Source organism: Papio anubis, unplaced genomic scaffold, assembly GCF_008728515.1.
Source record: "Papio anubis isolate 15944 unplaced genomic scaffold, Panubis1.0 scaffold180, whole genome shotgun sequence".
Taxonomy (NCBI): Eukaryota; Metazoa; Chordata; class Mammalia; order Primates; family Cercopithecidae; genus Papio; species Papio anubis.
This window is the reverse complement of record NW_022161801.1, coordinates 77635-96045: the sequence shown is the minus strand read 5'-3', so window position 1 is coordinate 96045 and position 18411 is coordinate 77635. Positions and strand designations below refer to the sequence as shown.

At 42.6% G+C, this 18411-nt stretch overlaps 1 non-coding gene across 4 annotated transcripts in view; it reads right to left on the bottom strand.

The window, feature by feature from the left end:
• Window positions 1–12470, bottom strand: part of LOC100997724 — a 62369-nt gene extending 49899 nt beyond the window's left edge. The window contains exons 1-5 of one of the 4 annotated variants that reach the window (XR_002521895.2): window positions 12278–12470; window positions 8561–8908; window positions 6044–6218; window positions 4524–4619; window positions 2234–2273 (exon numbers count right to left, since the gene is read on the bottom strand). This is a non-coding gene — a transcript (uncharacterized LOC100997724). Of the gene's footprint in view, window positions 1–2233; window positions 2274–4523; window positions 4620–6043; window positions 6219–8560; window positions 8909–12277 lie in introns of those variants that run through there. The other 3 variants (XR_002521894.2, XR_646872.4, XR_004181327.1) reach the window with 3 other exon arrangements.
• Window positions 12471–18411: the final 5941 nt, after the last annotated feature.

Here is an 18411-nt window from a genome sequence, read left to right as displayed (position 1 = left end):
CTGTAGTCCCAGCTACTCGGAGGCTGAGGCAGGAGAATGGCCTGAACCTGGGAGGCGGAGCTTGCAGTGAGCCGAGATCGTGCCACTGCACTCCAGCCTGGGTGACACAGCGCGAGACTCCGTCTCAAAAAAAAAAAAAAAAAAAAAAAAAGAAATTTAATTAAAATAAATTTAACCAATAAAAAAATTATACATTAAGTACAATAAGATTGATGACAGAAATTGAAGTAGACACAAATAAATGGAAACATATTCCATTAGGATAACTAACACTGTCAAGATATCATATTACCCAAAATGATCTATAGATTCAACGTGATCCCTATCGAAGTTTTAGTGGCATTTTTCACAGTAATAGAAAACACAATTGTAAAATTTAAGTGTAACCTTAAAGAACTTTAAATAACCTGAGCAATCTTAAGAAAGAACAATGCTGGGGCATCCTACTCTCTAACTTCAAATTTTATTTAAAAGTTGTAATAATCAAGAGTATGGTATATGCATAAAGACAAATACAAAAACCAACGGAACAAAATAGGGGGCCCAGAAACAAAACCAGAATACAAGGTCAACCAATCTTTGACAAGGCCACTAAGAATATCCAATGCAGAAAATACTGTCTCGTCAATACATGGTGCCAGAAAAACTGGGTACCCACCAGTGAAAGAATAAAAGTAGAATATTTTCTTTCACCATACCCCAAAATTAACTCAAAATGAAAGACTTAAATGTAAGACATAAAACCTTAAAACTCCTGAAGAAAACATATTTAAAAAAAAAAAAAAAACCTTTGTTGATATTGGTCTTGGCATTAACTGTTTTGATATGACATCGAAAGCACAGCAACAAATAATACAAACAAGTGGGACTGCATCAAATCCAACAGCTTCTGCACAGCAAAGAAAAAAATTTTTTTTTTTTTTTTTTTTGAGACGGGGTCTCTCTCTGTCACCCAGGCTGGAGTGCAGTGGCCGGATCTCAGCTCACTGCAAGCTCCGCCTCCCGGGTTCACGCCATTCTCCTGCCTCAGCCTCCCGAGTAGCTGGGACTACAGGCGCCCGCCACCTCGCCCGGCTAGTTTTTTGTATTTTTTTAGTAGAGACGGGGTTTCACCGGGTTCGCCAGGATGGTCTCGATCTCCTGACCTTGTGATCCGCCCATCTCGGCCTCCCAAAGTGCTGGGATTACAGGCTTGAGCCACTGCGCCCGGCCCCAGAAAAAAAATTTTTAAACACTACAACACAGGAAAATATTTGCAAGCCATATATCTAACAAGACGTTAATAACCAAAACATATAAAAAACTTCTAGAATTCAAAGCAAAACAATAATAACCCATTCAAAAATAGACAAAAGGTTACTTTTTTTCCCACTGAAGACATACATACAAGGGAAATCTGTATGCTGTTGGTGAGATGTAAATAAATAAAGTCATCATAAAAACCAGTAAAAAATAAAAATAGAAATATTATATAATCCAGCAATACCACTTCTGGGCATCCTACCAAAGGAAATAAAATTTGTATCTTGAAGAAATATCTTCAGCCCTATGTTCACTGTAGTATTGTTTACAATAGCCAAAATATGGTATGTGTGTATATACAGAGTAGAATATTATTTAGCCATAACAGAAGGAAATCTAGCCATTGACAACATGGACAGACCTGGAGGACATTATGCTAAATGAAATACCAAACACAGAAAGACAAAGAAACCGCTTGTTTTAAGGTAGATGAGAAATCGAAAAAATCAACTCATGGAAACAGAGTGTAGAATGGTGGCTGTTAGTGTCTGAGGGTGGAAATATGAGGAGATGTTGTTCAAAGAGTACAAATTTTTAGTTATAAGTTAAGTAAGTCTGAGAAATCTAATGTAAATTAGCATTAGATTAGCCAAATAGCATTGTGTCTTTAGTTAGTAATACTGTAATGTATGCTTAGAATTTGCTTTTTTTTTTTTTCTTTCCTGAGATGGAGTCTCACTCTGTTGCCCTGGCTGGAGGTGCAGTGGCATGATCCCAGCTCACTGCAACCTCTGCCTGCCAGGTTCAAGCAATTCTCCTGCCTCAGCCTGCTGAGTAGCTAGGATTACAGGTACATGTCACCACACCCGGCTAATTTTTGTATTTTTAATAGAGACAGGTTTCACCATGTTGGCCAGGCTGGTCTTGAACTTCTGACCTCATGATCCACTCACCTCAGCCTCCCAAAGTAGTAGGATTACAGGCGTGAGCCACTGTGTCCGGCCTACAACAGTAGATCTTAAGTGTTCTTACTACAAAAAAAATTTGAGGTAATAGATATGTTCATCAACTTGACTGTATTTTGTTTCACAATGTACATGCATATCAAATCATTATATTCTACACATTAAATATATAGTTACACCATTTTTATGTATCAGAAAAATCCATGTCACACAAACACAGATGTACAGTAAGTCCTCACTTAATGTTCAAAATAGGTTCTTGAAAATTGCATCGTTAAATAAAACAATGTTGTCATATGCCATTCAAACATAACCCTTGTTTCTATCAAGTAAACTATGGTAATTCCACCTCCTGGGTTCAAGTGATTCTCCTGCCTCAGCCTCCTGAGTAGCTAGGATTACTAGTGCATGCCACTACGCCCAGCTGATTTTTTGTATTTTTAGTAGAGATGGGGTTTCACCATGTTGGCCAGGCTGATCTTGAACTCCTGACCTTGTGATTTGCCCACCTCAGCCTCCCAAAGTGCTGGGATTACAGGTGTTAGCCACCATGCCCAGCCAAAATTAGTTTTTTTAAACAATATGTTGCTTCATTTACAGTTTCCATGAACCTATCAACAATGTTAAGTGAGAATTTACAATACACATCTATAACTTATATAGATGTGCATATGTGTGAGACCCACATTTTTATATATAGATAGATCTCAATAACAGAATCCCAGTAGGCTTCTTACTAAAATTGTAAGATAATAGTTATTAAAGAATAATATATACTTAACAATGTTCTAAGCTGGTTTATGACAGTACATTTAAGAAATCTAGAAGGTGAGTAGATACTTTAATCAAGTGGTGTCCAACCGTATGAATGTAAGAACATTTTGCTTATCTGTTGTGGTAGATATCATAAAAATTATTCATGAACTTTTTTTTTTGTAAAGCTCATCAGGTATCATTAGTGTTAATGTATTTTATGTGTGACCCAAGACAATTCTGCTTCTAATGTGGCCCAGGGAAGCCAAAAGGTTGGAAACCCATGCTTTAAACTATATTATAACTTGAAAATTTAGGCCGGGCGCGGTGGCTCACGCCTGTAATCCCAGCACTTTGGGAGGCCGAGGCGGGCGGATCACAAGGTCAGGAGATCAAGACCACGGTGAAACCTCGTCTCTACTAAAAATACAAAAAATTAGCCGGGCGCGGTTGTGGGCGCCTGTAGTCCCAGCTACTCGGGAGGCTGAGGCAGGAGAATGGCGGGAACCCGGGAGGCGGAGCTTGCAGTGAGCTGAGATCCGGCCACTGCACTCCAGCCTGGGCGACAGAGCGAGACTCCCTCTCAAAAAAAAAAAAAAAAAAAAAAAAAAGAAAATTTACACATACAGAGTTTAAATTACAAATCTTAGTTTATACTAAAACAATAACATTTTAAAGTACAATCAACATTACATTTTTCATATTTAAGGAAAATGCTTATTGTTCTGAAAAAATTGCTAGGAAAGAATTTTTGTAGAATTACATTTATAATAGGATTAAAAATCAGTAAGCAGAAAATCTGCAACATCTGTCCCTGGTGTTCCTGGGATTTCTGAACCAAATCCCAATATGTCCACTACTTGCCTTACACATTTAGGCATGAAACAAAATCAATATTTGAAAAAAAATATGTTATTTTAGACACGATGCTAAAACAATGTCTGAAAAAAATAAATTAACATAGAGCTCCTCAATAACACAAATATTCCTATGTCTGCAAAAGCAATGGAACAGCAGTCAGATCGTGCAGCCCTTATAAGTGATAAAGTAGACACTGTCTCTCCATGTAATCTTGAAAGGAGATCACTAAAAAGAGAATTCTTAGAAGATTTAACAAGCCAGGCGCGGTGGCTCAAGCCTGTAATCCCAGCACTTTGGGAGGCCGAGACGGGTGGATCACAAGGTCAGGAGATCGAGACCATCCTGGCTAACATGGTGAAACCCCGTCTCTACTAAAAATACAAAAAACAAGCCGGGCGAGGTGGCGGGTGCCTGTAGTCCCAGCTACTCGGGAGGCTGAGGCAGGAGAATGGCATAAACCCGGGAGGCGCAGCTTGCAGTCTGGGCGACAGAGCGAGACTCCGTCTCAAAAAAAAAAAAAAAGAAGATTTAACAGCATGGGACCGAAGATGCCCCTATTTGTGAACAGGAGAAGAAAATGCAGCCTTGTCAGAAATTATTTTGATTGGAGAAGAACTTCTCAAACTACATTTTAAGGCCTGGCTTCCTTCTTCACCTTTGGTCCCCTTGCCTGTGTCATCTCCTTCATTCATTCTCACCTACCTGGGGCTTTGGCTACTGTCTCATGAGTCTTCCCATTAAAGGGCTCTTTCCTTTGCTCCAGACAGGTGACCAGGTCTGAGTTAAAGAGAGCAACACCTGTTTTATTTAAAAAAAAAAAAAAAATTAACATGACTATTGCTGGGGATTCTCCAATTACCAACCTAGTACTATGCTAAGCAGAAAAGATAAATTATGGAAGATTGTAAAAAACTAATCCAAAAATTGTTTCCTTAAAGAATCTTCAGAATATTTAAGTATTTTAAATCTGTGGGTTCTAAGTTCCACTACCCAGTACTACTGAATCAAAAATAAGTGATGCAAATTGGATTTTAAGATGTGGAAAACAGTATTTAATAAAACTGAATTTCTAGAATTAGCACTAATCTAGAGTGAAGGACACAAAATTAGCTCAAGAGAAGGTTTAGGTAAAGATGAAACATCTTAAAGATTTTATTTTTTACACCAGAAAATTCCCAATTTTTTCATGAAGAAACAAATTAATTCACGCAAAGCAGAAGCTCCCAAGAGACGTAAAAAGGAAAAAAATAAAACTCTGAGGGAGCGTGAGCAATTATGTATTAAAGTTATCCTCATCCAGGGAATCAGGTTTCTCTAGTTCTTCAACATCACATCTGTATATAAATTCTGCTGGGCAGGGTCCAGACATTTCCACTCTTCTGGGGAGAATTTTATGACCATATCCCTGAATGTTAAGAGTTCCTGAAAACACGTATCAAAGCACAGAGTTCTTATGACTATAGGAGAAATGAGTTATATGAGCTAGTTCTGACTTAATGGGACTGACTGTATTCATCTGATAAAATAACTCTCAAAACAGTAATGTTCTCTAAAGTGTTCCATCACTGAGGAAAAAGGATGGCATTTGTCAGGAATGGGTATTCGGTGTCACCAAAAAACAACACTGGGACAAAGGATCTCTTAGCAAGGTTAATTTACTTTCTGTAGATAGGGTGCTGCTCACTAGCAGTCTTGCCTTGAGCGCACACTCGAAAAAAGGAGGCAGGGTCATTTATAACCTGATGCATCCACCCTATGGCTGTGTCCAGTTTCCATTGGCTGGAACAGGACCTTACATTTTGTCCTTGTCCCGACTGGCTAGCAATTTAGAACTTTCCAAAAGAGGGGAAGGCAGAGGAGAATAAAGGAAAAGAGGAAGTAACTTGTGGAATGCTGAGAAAGGCCAAAAACACCTCCAAATAAGGAAGAAGAAGAGGCTATAAACTCATGCTTGCTTGGACCTGCTTAGGTATGGCAGGGCAAATATCTTAGGCTAAAATGTGGGAGCTAAGAATATAAAGTACGTTGATTTCTTTATTATGGTTAGCAGATATTTAAGAATATTAGCACAAGTATTTGAGTAAATTTTGCTTCTAAAAGAGGTTACTATTTATTCTCAATTAGACTGGGAGGAAAGTCCCTTTGAAGAGAAAGCTGTACTTGATTTTCTACAGCATGCCAGCAATTTCTGTTGCTACAATGGAAATACGGGCTACACTGACCTGCCCTTATGAAAACCAAGCAGAGTAGGTCCTGTGACCTCCTGGAACAAAGGGTGTACTCATCCCTCATTAAAGTATCTGGAAGCCTTCATGCTTGACCCCGGCAAATCATGTTTTAATTTAAAAAACAGGAATGTTTCCATCCAGGAATGTTTCCATCCAGAATAGACAGGATCTGTGGGGAGGAAACAAGTGACTGTTTCTCTTCAAACAGTCCATGTGATCCTATTAGAAGACTGGGCTGAGAGTCACTTAGCTAAGCACAGGCTTTCAAACTTCAATGTGCGTATAAATTATTTGCTATTCTAGGCCTTACTGTAAGTAACAAAATTCTGCAGGTTTGAAAACGGTCCATGAATTATATAAATTCTTATAGCAAGTCTCCTGTTAATGCTGATACTCCTCCCCCTAGATCCATTACAGTACCACTCAGCTAGAGAAAGCAGGCACAGCACACAGGGTCCCTTACCCCAACACAAATACTTTTCATCTGAAGACAAGACCACTAGTTATCTCCTGAAACAGGGCATTCTCTGCAAGCCCTTCAACGGTTACAGAGGCTGGAGATGGTGGCAATGTCTAAGTCTGCATTTGAAAACATGTGCACATGCATTAATGTGATCTTTTTTTTTTTTTTTTTTTTTTTTTTTTTTTTTTTTTTTTTCTTTTTTTGTTGCCCGTGGCCGGATCTCAGCTCACTGCAAGCTCCACCTCCCGGGTTCACGCCATTCTCCTGCCTCAGCCTCCGGAGTAGCTGGGACTACAGGCGCCTGCCACCTCGCCCGGCTAAGTTTTTTTTGTATTTTTTAGTAGAGATGGGGTTTCACTGTGTTAGCCAGGATGGTCTCGATCTCCTGACCTCGTGATCCGCCCGTCTCGGCCTCCCAAAGTGCTGGGATTACAGGCTTGAGCCACCGCGCCCGGCCATCATTAATGTGATCTTTACGGAGCATGTACTATGTGTGCAGGAGTATGTCACAGAGCACTGTGCTGGGAAGCTCACATTATGTGTGTTAATTCTCATAACATCCTGGAAGGTGGGTACTAAGTGTCCCATAATTCCTAGGATTTAAATGCAGGGCCCGGCATTTCTATTTCTTTTTGTTTTCCTATGATTGATTTTTTTTAGAAATGTATAGAATAGTTCAATATAGACAGATGGGAGAGAAACAGAAAGGAAGTGTTAAGTGCGATTCAGAGGAATTTTTTATTTTTGTATTTGTACTTTGAGAATTGTGAAAAAAAAACAAAACTAAAACTATAGGGCTGGAGAACAGATTGCTAGATAAGATGTCTCTGGAAACACTGGTTTTAATTTTATAAAAAAGAAATTAAGGCACAAAAGTATATTGCTTTTCTCTATTTATCTGCTTTTGGGTTTCAGGAAATTGGGAGCACCAGCTCTGCAGAGGCAGCAGGAGTAGCCACCCCAAATTCTGATCTCCTCTAAGCAGTTCTCTTAGAGATTTCAATGTGGGGTCAGATCTGGGCAAGATTCAGCAGAGGGTGGATCCGGGCAGGGTTGGGATAGAAGGTGGGCCCTAGGCTTCTGCTCTCTAGGCCACTAAGTATTTTCAGTTTTGTTTTTTCTAAGCCTGCCAAAGAGAAATTTTATTCCCAGAGCTTGTGAAATTTTAATCTGCTTTCGCCACTTCCCTGTCTATACTACAACATACAAGAAGAAGGAACTTAACCAAAATCCTTATTTTTTTCTAGACCAATTATATTAGAAGCCAAATACTTATTATTAGCAAGCTAAAAACAATACCAATAATAATAACAACAACAAATTCTCTTCAGTCCATGAATAGCCCTTCAGGTGGAGGCATCAAAACTCACAAAACAATAAAAGGGAAGTAACCCAAATGAAGCTTAAGTCTTCTGTACAGTTTCCGTCTTTGTGCTCCAGACTGCAAGTTACTTGATGGTAGGGACCATGACTGGTTCATCTCTTTTTCTAATGATCATACGAAATAGAAGCAATTACTTTTTGATCAGTTTGAGTCTCCAGATTGCCTCATTTTCATCAAAGAACCAAAAAAACTGGAACAACTCTTCTCTGTTATAAACCAAGAAGATTCCTTCTGTGAGGGGAGGAACAAACCCTGGATAAGTCATTTCTCTTTCTCTGAAATGGAACCAGAATTAGACCTTGTTGTCAGACTGATCCCAGTCTGCACAGAACATCCTCAAATATCTCAAATAACTCACTGATGCTGGTGAGAGTGTCCTCAGTGACCCTGGGCTAAAGCCCCCATAGTGATCTAGACAGGAGGATCTAGGCTGACTTTGTGGAGTGCAAACAGAAAACGGAACTGCCCTGGCAGAGCTGCAGATTCTGGATCTAGATGTGATATGCACTGTCCCTGATCAGCTAACTCTGAGACAAGAGGAAAGATGAAAGTACTCCAGTACCCCAGTATACAAGATGGCATACTAGTGATTATGGTTATGATTATGGCTCTGGATATTTTGTGGCCCTGACCTCCCACTGCTAAGGTGCTTGTTTACACTTACAGATTTTGCCACAGGATTCTGTTCACACCAGAAGCCTCTCACATAGTTGTACCAGGTGACTACTAGACAAGACCTGGAAAACTCAAAGGGCTCCATGCTGAAAGTGGGGTTTAAGATGTCTATGTTGACCTCTCATGATGCAGAAAATAACTTCTGTGAGTTTTCTGTATGTCTTCAACCCGAAGTCTGGCCGTATCTTGTGAATCTTAGGCAGAAGCCAGCTTTTATGTGCAGATTCTAGGTGGGATCAATGTGCCTCTGCATTCTTGGGGATTACAGCAAACAGAGTAAAACCAGAGACAGCCTTTCACGGAGGCTCCTTCAATACATTCTGAAGAATATTTTGACCTGAAAGGAAAAAGCTGGGGTAAACATAAGTAGAGAATTTATTTGGGCCAAACTTGAAGATTACCACCTTGCAGTATAAAGCTGCCTTGAATATACATACTCCAATTAGAAGCAGTTACAAGTGTATTTTTAAAGGCAAAAAAGAAAGCAGAGAGGGGACTGATACAAAGTTGTCAGACCTTCCTATTGGTTTATAGAAGTAACATTGGTTAGTGGCTGGCTATATATATTGTTATGTCATAGAGCGTGGGTTATAGTGTCCACTGTGGTATTATTAGGTTAATTTATAGCCACTGGTGGCAATAGCAAGGAATTTCAGAAAACAAATAGTTCAAAGAGGGGAAGAGTAGGACTGCGGTCTCATTTTAACAAGTCTCTGGGTCTGATAATTAAAAGAACTTGTTATCTCTCAGACAAAAGTGCCATTCTTCTCTCAAATCCCAGGACATAAATTCAGAATTTGGAACTGCACATTTAGGTCTTGGAAGGCTGGTAAGCTATGTACATTTGCAGGCATTTGGGCAAGGGGAGAAGAGAGAGAATTGATGTTCTCTGGTTTAATTAATGCACTTATGTGATCCTGGTTGGGTTTATGGACCCCATGATGTCTGAACCAGCATCAAATCTGAAGATGCCAGGAGCACTGAAGGAAATGGAATAACTGATTGCTGTCCTGAAAAGTTATTTTTGTAGAAATCTAGTCTAACTGCTTTAGAAGTGACTGTAGATTCTAAATAGACTCTTTTTTTGTTGGTTTTCTTCTTTTTTGAGATGGTGTCTCACTGTGTCGCCGAGGCTGGAGTGCAGTCGTGTGACCTCGGCTCACTGCAAGCTCCGCCTCCCGGGATCAGGCCATTCTCCTGCCTCAGCCTCCTTAGTAGCTGAGACTACAGGCGCCCGCCACCATGCCCAGCTAACTCGTTGTATTTTTAGTAGAGACAGGGTTTCACGGTGTTAGCCAGGATGGTCTCAATCTCCTGACCTCGTGATCTGCCCGCCTCGGCCTCCCAAAGTGCTGGGATTACAGGCGTGAGCCAACGCGCCCGGCTAGAGCCCGGCTAGAGCCCGGCTAGAGCCGGCTAGAGCCCGGCTAGAGCGACTATTTTGTTTGCAGCTTTGGGGAGCACTTTGGTGCACTTTGGTGCAAAATTGTGGATCGTGACTGGACTCCTTAGAAAAAAGGTTTTCTCTCAAGTGAAGCCTAGTTGGCACCTTGTATATAAATCTGGTCATTCTGAACAGTGTGGTAACTATAACTAAAAGCAAAACCATCTCCAATCCTAAAATACTCTCCACAATAACAGAACAGCAAGAAAATGTTCTGTTATTTAATTATACCAAAATATGGTATGCATCACAGGCAATCAACTAATAGATTGCAAATACAGAAAGAACATCACCATAATTAGTTCTCAAGACATGACAGCATCATTTGTCATACAGTCTATGTCACTTAGTAATTTGGGAGGTCATCTGGGTTTTCTAATTGGTAACATTCAACAACAAAAAAACTTCCTGTATCTTCTTGATACGACGTAGTTTTGAAGTGTCGCGCCAAGTACCTGCTGAAGGCAGCCCCCTACTCTCCTACAAAAACTGTGTCCTTAGGGTGTATATTCTTGCTATTTATATTTCAAGGCAGTAGTTTCTAGGTCCTAGATACAGACAATTTTCAGTCGAAAAAGACAAATGACCTAGTTAACTGATAAAAATGATTTATATGTTTTTCAAAGAAGCACAGAAAATATTTAAATATAAAAGTTTTCCAATTAAATGCTTTAAGAAAAGGCAGAAGAGCAATAATTTGTATTTGGTCCTACAACACCCTGGTCTAAAGACATGGTCTTGAACTTACTAACGTCCGAATTCTTGTAGGCACCTGAGGGACGGGCTTGGGCACACTGTACACAGCAAAGCGGATTTGTGGGGAAGGAAAGAGCAGGAGTTCTAGAGAAAGGTGCCATCAAGAGCCTCGGGTGGGGGCAAGGCAGGACTGACTAAAGCACTGGTTTGTGTTACAAGTGCAGGCCAAAGCAGGGCTACGCTCTGATTCCTGAGTCCATAAGGGCAGAACGGATTAGGATCAGGTGGTCTAGAAGACTGGGTGGTGAAGAAAACCGATTCCTGCTACAGATCTGGGGTTGACATGAGCTAGGAGTCTTCTGGGCACTTTGTGTGTTCTCAGGAGAAAACTATAGAAGCAAAGCTGCCAATGGGCACAATTTCTCAGGGTAGAACCCTATCCTGGGAGGAGTGTGGCCATGCGAATGCCCGGTGGGCATGCTCAGGAGTGGGTTAGCATTGGGTGGCGGCAGGCAGCAGGGTGCCGGGACGGGATATTTCTCAGAACTCCTTTCCTCCAAGTTCTCAATCCCCTCTCTCCTCCCGAGGAGACCTGGAGGAACAGGACAGTGCCCAGCAGGACCGCGCATGTGCAGAACCCAGTGGCGCCTCCCGCAGACACCAGGCGACTCCCTCCAGGCCAGTCTCAGCCATGTCTCTCTTCTGACAGAAAACCTGCGGAGTTTCCTCAACACCCGTCAATGCTCCAACCTCAACGGGCTGTCCAGCAACTCACTAACGACCCCACCCAGAGTCAGCGCAGACCCACAAGCTCCGCGCTCTTCCCGCAACTGCCCCCCTGCAGACGCCAGTCCCTGCCTCTGGACACCCGTCTTCATTTCTGAACGTCTCCAACAAACCAGGGGCGCCCGCACCCTCCTCAAGTTCCATAATGTGGCAGAACCACTCACAGAACTCAGCGAAGCGCTGTGCGCACGACACCAGCGTATTCTAAAAGATGCCGCTCAGGAACAGCCACGCGGAGGAGGCGCTCAGGGCAAGGGGACCGGTGGAAAGTTGGGGCGGGCGGGTGAATGGCTTCCCTTCCTCACACACCTCACAAAAGCCTTTCCTTCAAGACCCGCTGGCAGCCCCCAAACCACGAGCCATGGCCGGCGCTGTCCCACTAATGAGTCCCCGTTTCCTCACATGAACTCTATGTTTTGACGGGGCCTCGATCTCATTCGGAACCGGGTAAAGAAGGGACAGGACCCCAGACCAGAGCTCCTCCCACACGTGCCCGCGCACGCCGCGCCGGCGTCTTCCCGGTGAGCTCCTCACCCCACAGCCCGGGGAAGGTGCGGGGCTGCGGGCACAGAGCTGAAGGAGGAGGGCTGCAGGCTGGGCAGAGCCGCCGTGCGGGGACCGACAGGAGCGCGGGTCCCTCACCGGAGGGGACTGAGGACAGAGGGCTGAGCGGCGGCAGCGGGGACTCCGTTCACAGACTCGGTCCCGCCGCCGCCATTTGCCGCCGCTGCCGAGGAGGCCCCCCCGCCAGCCTCCGGACGCCCTGCCCCGCACACTCACCATTTCAGGGCTTCAAGGGTGTCGGGAAGTCTTAGCTAGAATCATCCAATACCCGCTGGTCACAGAGCGACTGAGGCTGAGGCTGTGGCAGAATCACCAAAGCCTCCCTGAGAGGGGGAAGCAGGACGGCGAAGCCCTAACCCAGCTCTGGCTGAAGCAAGAGGCCAAGGCCGCACTAGATCCCGGATGCCGCCCCTCCTCCCCTGCTGCGCGCCTGATTGGACGGTTCTCAGTCCAGCGCGCTGATTGGATATGGCTCCAGGCCTCACGCCCTCAGGCTTGGAGTGACAGAAATTGCCAAAATACAGTGTGCTGATTGAGGCAAGTGACAGACTCGGGCCTCTAGGCACTTTGAGGCAGGACTTTCTCTCTGTACTAGGCCTGGCTCTGCACAGGGTTCATTTTTAACCTTGTGCGCGCACATACACAGACGCACACTTGTTCACAAATGGAAACAATATAATGACAATTATTTTAATATTTTAAATATCATAACCTTTCTGACCTGTGGTCTTTTGAGTAGGATACCTGAGATTTGAAAAGGAAAGCAAACCTCCAAAAAATAAAATGTTAGCTATTTGTGAATTTTCAATTTTTTGTTAGCCACATCAAAACTAAGAAAAAGAAGCAAGTGAAATTTTTTGTGATAATTTTAACCTAATGTATCCAAAATATTGACCAGGCCCGGTGGCTCACGGTTGTAATCCCAGCACTTTGGGAGGCCAATGTGGGTGGATCACATGGTCAGGTGATCCAGACCATCCTGGACCACATGGTGAAACTCCATCTGTACTAAAATACAAAAAATTAGCCAGGCATGGTGGCGTATGCCTGTATTCCCAGCTACTCAGAAGACTGAGGCAGGAAAATTGCTTGAACCCGGGAGACGGAGGTAGCAAGTGATGTGAGATCATGTGACTGCACTCCAGCCTGGTGACAGAGCAAGACTCCATCTCAAAAAATAAATAAATAAAATTTTAAAACCCCAAATATTATTGTTTTAATATGTGAACAATATGTAATTAGAAATAAGGTATATTTCTGATCTGATTCTTCTAAACTCACTGTGTATTTTATGTTTGCAGCACATTTTACCTCAAACCAGCCACATTCCAGGTACCCAGTAGCTAGATATGGCAGGTGGCAGCCACACTGAGTGCAGCCATGAAGGCTCTGACCTCAGGGAAGTGAGGGCCTGAACACCTCTTTTCTGCTGGAAGTGAGGGAACAGTCTCTCTACCAACTTTTCTCTTCAGGCTCAAGGATGGGTAGGACAGTGCTCCTAGAGAGAGCAGGGGCTGCAAGCTGAGTGTCCACGGGAAGACCACGGTCTCCCAGTTACTGTTTGGTGCCAGTGTCTGGTATCCTCAGTTCAGCCAGGTGTGAACTCTCGTTCCATGAGCAGGAAGAATAAAGCACATGGACACCAGAGAGTGAATGAAGCAGAATAGGATTTATTAAGCAAAAGGAAAACTCTCAGCAGCAAGAGGGGACATGAAAGCAGGTTGCCAGAAAATGGGGCTGAGTTCTGAGTCTTTTATGTGGCAAGAACAAGGAAATCTTCTGTGGATTCTGCCCAAGTGAGAGGAGTAAAGTTCCCCACTAAGGATGTTGTATCTGGGCATGCCTGGGGTTGACCACAGTGACTCCATCTTGGTTGTTACCCATGAGTGCTCAAGCAAAACCCACAGCGGGTGGAAAGAGTGAAGTTAAAACCAAAATAGCTATGTCATGTTAGTAACATTATAAGGAACTGGGTCAAGTTAATGACATTTAGGTTGATTTATTACACCTGGGCCTAAGTTGGGACAGTCCCTTCTGAGTAACATCCTGGCATAAGAGGAAGTTCTTAACCCCATTTCTTCCTGCTAGCTACAGGGGTGGTGCATGTGCAGTCCCGTGGTTGTTTTTCATCTCCCGAGACCTTCCCTCCCTATCTTCCTAACCAGCCTCTGACCACCTCCTCTCTCAGGGGATCCTTTTCCTTTTAAATATCAGACAGTAAACAAAGAATGATGGGGCCACAGGAGGAGAGAGCACCATGTCTTCAGATCTCTTCACAGCCTTGCCCTCCAGAGTTTAGATGTGGAGGGAATAGATTAAAAGCAAACTTCTTGTTTTGCTATTTATCTTTGGACCTAATTACCAGGCTGTAACTGTATGTTTTTCTCCCGTGGTATGGGGCACTGTGTGAGTTTAAGCACCAATCACATGCATTCACATCAACCTGCACTTCTGTTCCCAGAAGGAAGGCAGTTAAGTGTGAGCTGTCCAGGTCCTTGTCATTTTGAACAAAAAAACTGAACAAAATGAAAAGCAGGAAGGATGCAGCGAAAGCAAGAATTTATGAAAATGAGAAAGCACTCCACAGGGTGGGTGTGGGTTCCAGCAGGCAGACTGAGGACCTGGTTACAAAGTTTTCTGGGTTTTAAGTACTCCTTTTGAGGTCCCTATCAGCTACCCCATTATTTGGATGTAGGATTTGGTCAGTGGCTAATCAAAGGCTGAGGCGAATTGGTACCCCATGCAGATGAAGGCATGGCCTGTGCTTGGCCCTCGGCCACTCCAAGGCACTCTCCTTTTCTATCAGAGAACTGGTGCCAGGGGGAGGGCTGTAGCAACAGTTGCCTTTGATCCTTTGCTACTCAGGTGTAGATGAGGTTTCTCCTTTTGGTTTACATGTAGGAAGTTCACGTTAATTGGCCTTAGGTTCCCTGCTCCCAGACCTTGGTGTTTTTTCTTTTAGGAAGTCAGCATGAATTAGCCTTAAGTTCCCGCCTCCAGACCCTATTCTCCTGCCTCACTTCTGTGTAAGTAAATACCATCTTACAACAAATTTAACTTTAAATAAAGGAAAAAAGAAAATCAATACTTACAGGGTGCCAAGCATTTGCAGGTTATTTGTAATCAATCTGTCCTGGCATCCTGGAATCCTGTCTTTAATGGGTATATATAATACTAAGCTATAACTGCATAACAAACAATCCCAAAACATACTAGCTCAGCATTGAGCTGCTTAGAAATTTAGGCTGGGCTCAGCTGGACCATTCTTCTGGGTTCAGTTTGGCTCCTACAGGTGTGAGTGGTCAGCTGCTGGTGAATTAGGTGGCTCTGCTTCTGGGAGTGAACTGTCTGTAAACTGAGGCACTTTGGCTTTTCCCAGCATGCTATTTTATCCTCCAGAAAGCTAAAATGGGATTGTTGTCATAAAGATGGAAGAATTCTGAAAAAGATAACAGAAGCATTTAGGGACTTTAAACCTGGGGCCCAAACTGGCACACTGTGCCAGTGCAAATAAGTCAAGAGAGATTCAAGGTTTGGGAAACAGAATCTGTCTCTGGATAGGAACGACTATAAAAGCCATTTCCAAGGACATGAATAAGAAATTTTTCAAATTGCTGTTTTTGCAATCAATTTTATCATTACTTTTCTTGCAGATGTGTCTTATATAACTATCCCACAGCTACTAAGCAGCTGGCTGGGACTCAGGATCAATGTTAGCCTGACTCTGAAGCCCATGCACCTCCATAGACCACACTACTCAGCCAGGTTTCCTGGTCCTTCAAGGGGCTGAAGAGTGACACTTCTGAAGTAGAAGCAAGTTTGTTTTGTTTTTTTTTTTTTTTTTTTTTTTTGTTTTTTTTTTGAGAATCTCATGCCACTCACCCCTTACTCTTCACCATTGGAAATAATTCATTCCAGGGAATGGTTCTGAAGTGTCTTGGAAAAGCTGGAAACAATTTGAGAAAATTGCTGAGCATTGGGTTTAGGCAATTAATGCCCAACATTATATTTTTAATTTATCATAGGAGAAATTTGAAAACACCTATAATGCAATCATCATATCTGCAAACTCTTTGTATTTTTTTAATTTGTTGACTATTTATGATTTTTAATATAGACTAAGTCAGATTACTGTTCCTGAAACAACTTTTGCTCCGAAGGCAAGTGACATAGCAATAGGGCTGCTGATATTTTTTCCCTCTGCAATTTAGTCAACCAGCAGAGTATGCTTTGAAGGGCCAAGATGTTTTCTAAGATCCCACTTTTATGAGCAGCTATAGGGCAAATGCCTGGAGCACACATAGAAATCACACACAACCAATACATTTCTGACCCTGAAGCAATGCTTCTTTCCCTTGGATGCATGTTAGCCTGCTGTGCGTGTGGATAGTGGTATTTAAAGTTCCCAAACCCAAGTTGCAAGGGAATAATTAAGCCAGAATCTCTAGAGTGAGACCCAGGCAACAGTGTGATTTAAAGCTCTCCAGGTGATTACAATATGCAACCACACTCACAAATGTCTGCTGTAAACCAACATCTTTCGTAGAACTAGTTGAAAATATTTCTCAAAATAATGTAAAAATTGTTTGCTGTTGAGTTGTGGCTTTTCAGTCCTACCTGTATTGTCTACATTCTGTCCTTTGCAAAACTGACCTCTGCTACTTGTTTTGTTCCTAATTCAAACCAGTTCTACAAACACTGAGTGCACACTATGTGCAGCCCACGGTGCTAGATGGCCTGACCGTAGTGAATATTATTATGGAGGAAGGACTTTGCTGTAAGAAATTGCATTCCCCAAAACTAAAACCATGCTGCTTACTCAACTGAGGTAAAAAATGGAAGACTATCACGCCTATAATCCCAGCACTTTGGGAGGCCAAGGCAAGTGGATCATGAGATCGGAGATGGAGACCATCCTGGCTTACATGGTGAAACCCCGTCTCTACTAAAAATACAGAAAATTAGCCAGGTGTGCTGGCGTGCGCCTGTAGTCCCAGGTACTCGGAAGATTGAGGCAAGAGAACTGCTTGAACCCAGGAGGTAGAGGTTGCAGTGAGCCGAGATCATGCCACTGCACTCCAGCCTGGTGACAGAGTGAGACTCTGTTTCAAAAAACAAACATTGCTATTATTCTGAAATATTAATTTAGGATTAAATATGTAATATTTAAATTTTTATTGATATATAACATGCATACAGAAATACTTCTGCAATGAAGTATTAATGTAATGCTCAATAAATTATAACAAAGCCAATACATTTGTGTAACTATAGAACTATGCTTGTTTTTGCCCACAAACTATTTCCTCTTTTCCTCCTCCCCAGATGTAAGTACAAGCTTAAGAGCTAGTGTTATAGATGGGTTTTTTTTGTTTTGTTTTTTGTTTTTTGTTTTTGAGACGGAGTCTTGCTCTGTCACCCAGGCTGGAGTGCAGTGGCCGGATCTCAGCTCACTGCAAGCTCCGCCTCCCGGGTTCACACCATTCTCCTGCCTCAGCCTCCTGAGTAGCTGGGACTACAGGCGCCCGCCACCTCGCTGGGCTAGTTTTTTTTTATTTTTTAGTAGAGACGGGGTTTCACCGTGTTAGCCGGGATAGTCTCGATCTCCTGACCTCATGATCCGCCCATCTCGGCCTCCCAAAGTGCTGGGATTACAGCCTTGAGCCACCGTACCCGGCCGATGGGTTTTTTTAAAATATGTGTTTTATCAGAGAATATTTTAAATTTTCACCGGCAATAAACAAAATAGTATAATAGACTGATGCTCAGCCTCAACATCTACTAATTAAGTCTCATTTTTGTTTAATTTCTACTTCAATTCCTTCCCCGTCCCCACTTTTTTACTGTTTTTATTTTCTGTAAGATAAGATGTATATGCATTGAAACATAGTCTTTACTGTACCTTTCTGACAAATCAATACATCTTATATACTTTTCCCTTTCAAATATAGAATTACTGCCACTTAACAATTATTAATGTGCATGTGAATCACCTGGAAATACTTGAAGTTTAGATTTTGATACAATATATCTGGGTTTTGCCTGAAAATGTGTATTTCTACCATGTAGAGCACATGATAAGTACAAGATCTCTTTGTCTAAAATGTATAATACTTGAATAAAATTAAGAAAAATTGGGCTGGGCACGGTGGCTCACACATGTAATCCCAGTACTTTGGGAGGCCGAGGTGGGCTAATCACCTAAGGTCAGGAGTTTGAGACCAGCCTGACCAATATAGAGAAACCTCATCTCTACTAATGTAGCAGGATGAGCAGCAGACAAAACTCCTCAGACACCGAGTTAAAGAAGGAAGGGGGCCGGACGCGGTGGCTCAAGCCTGTAATCCCAG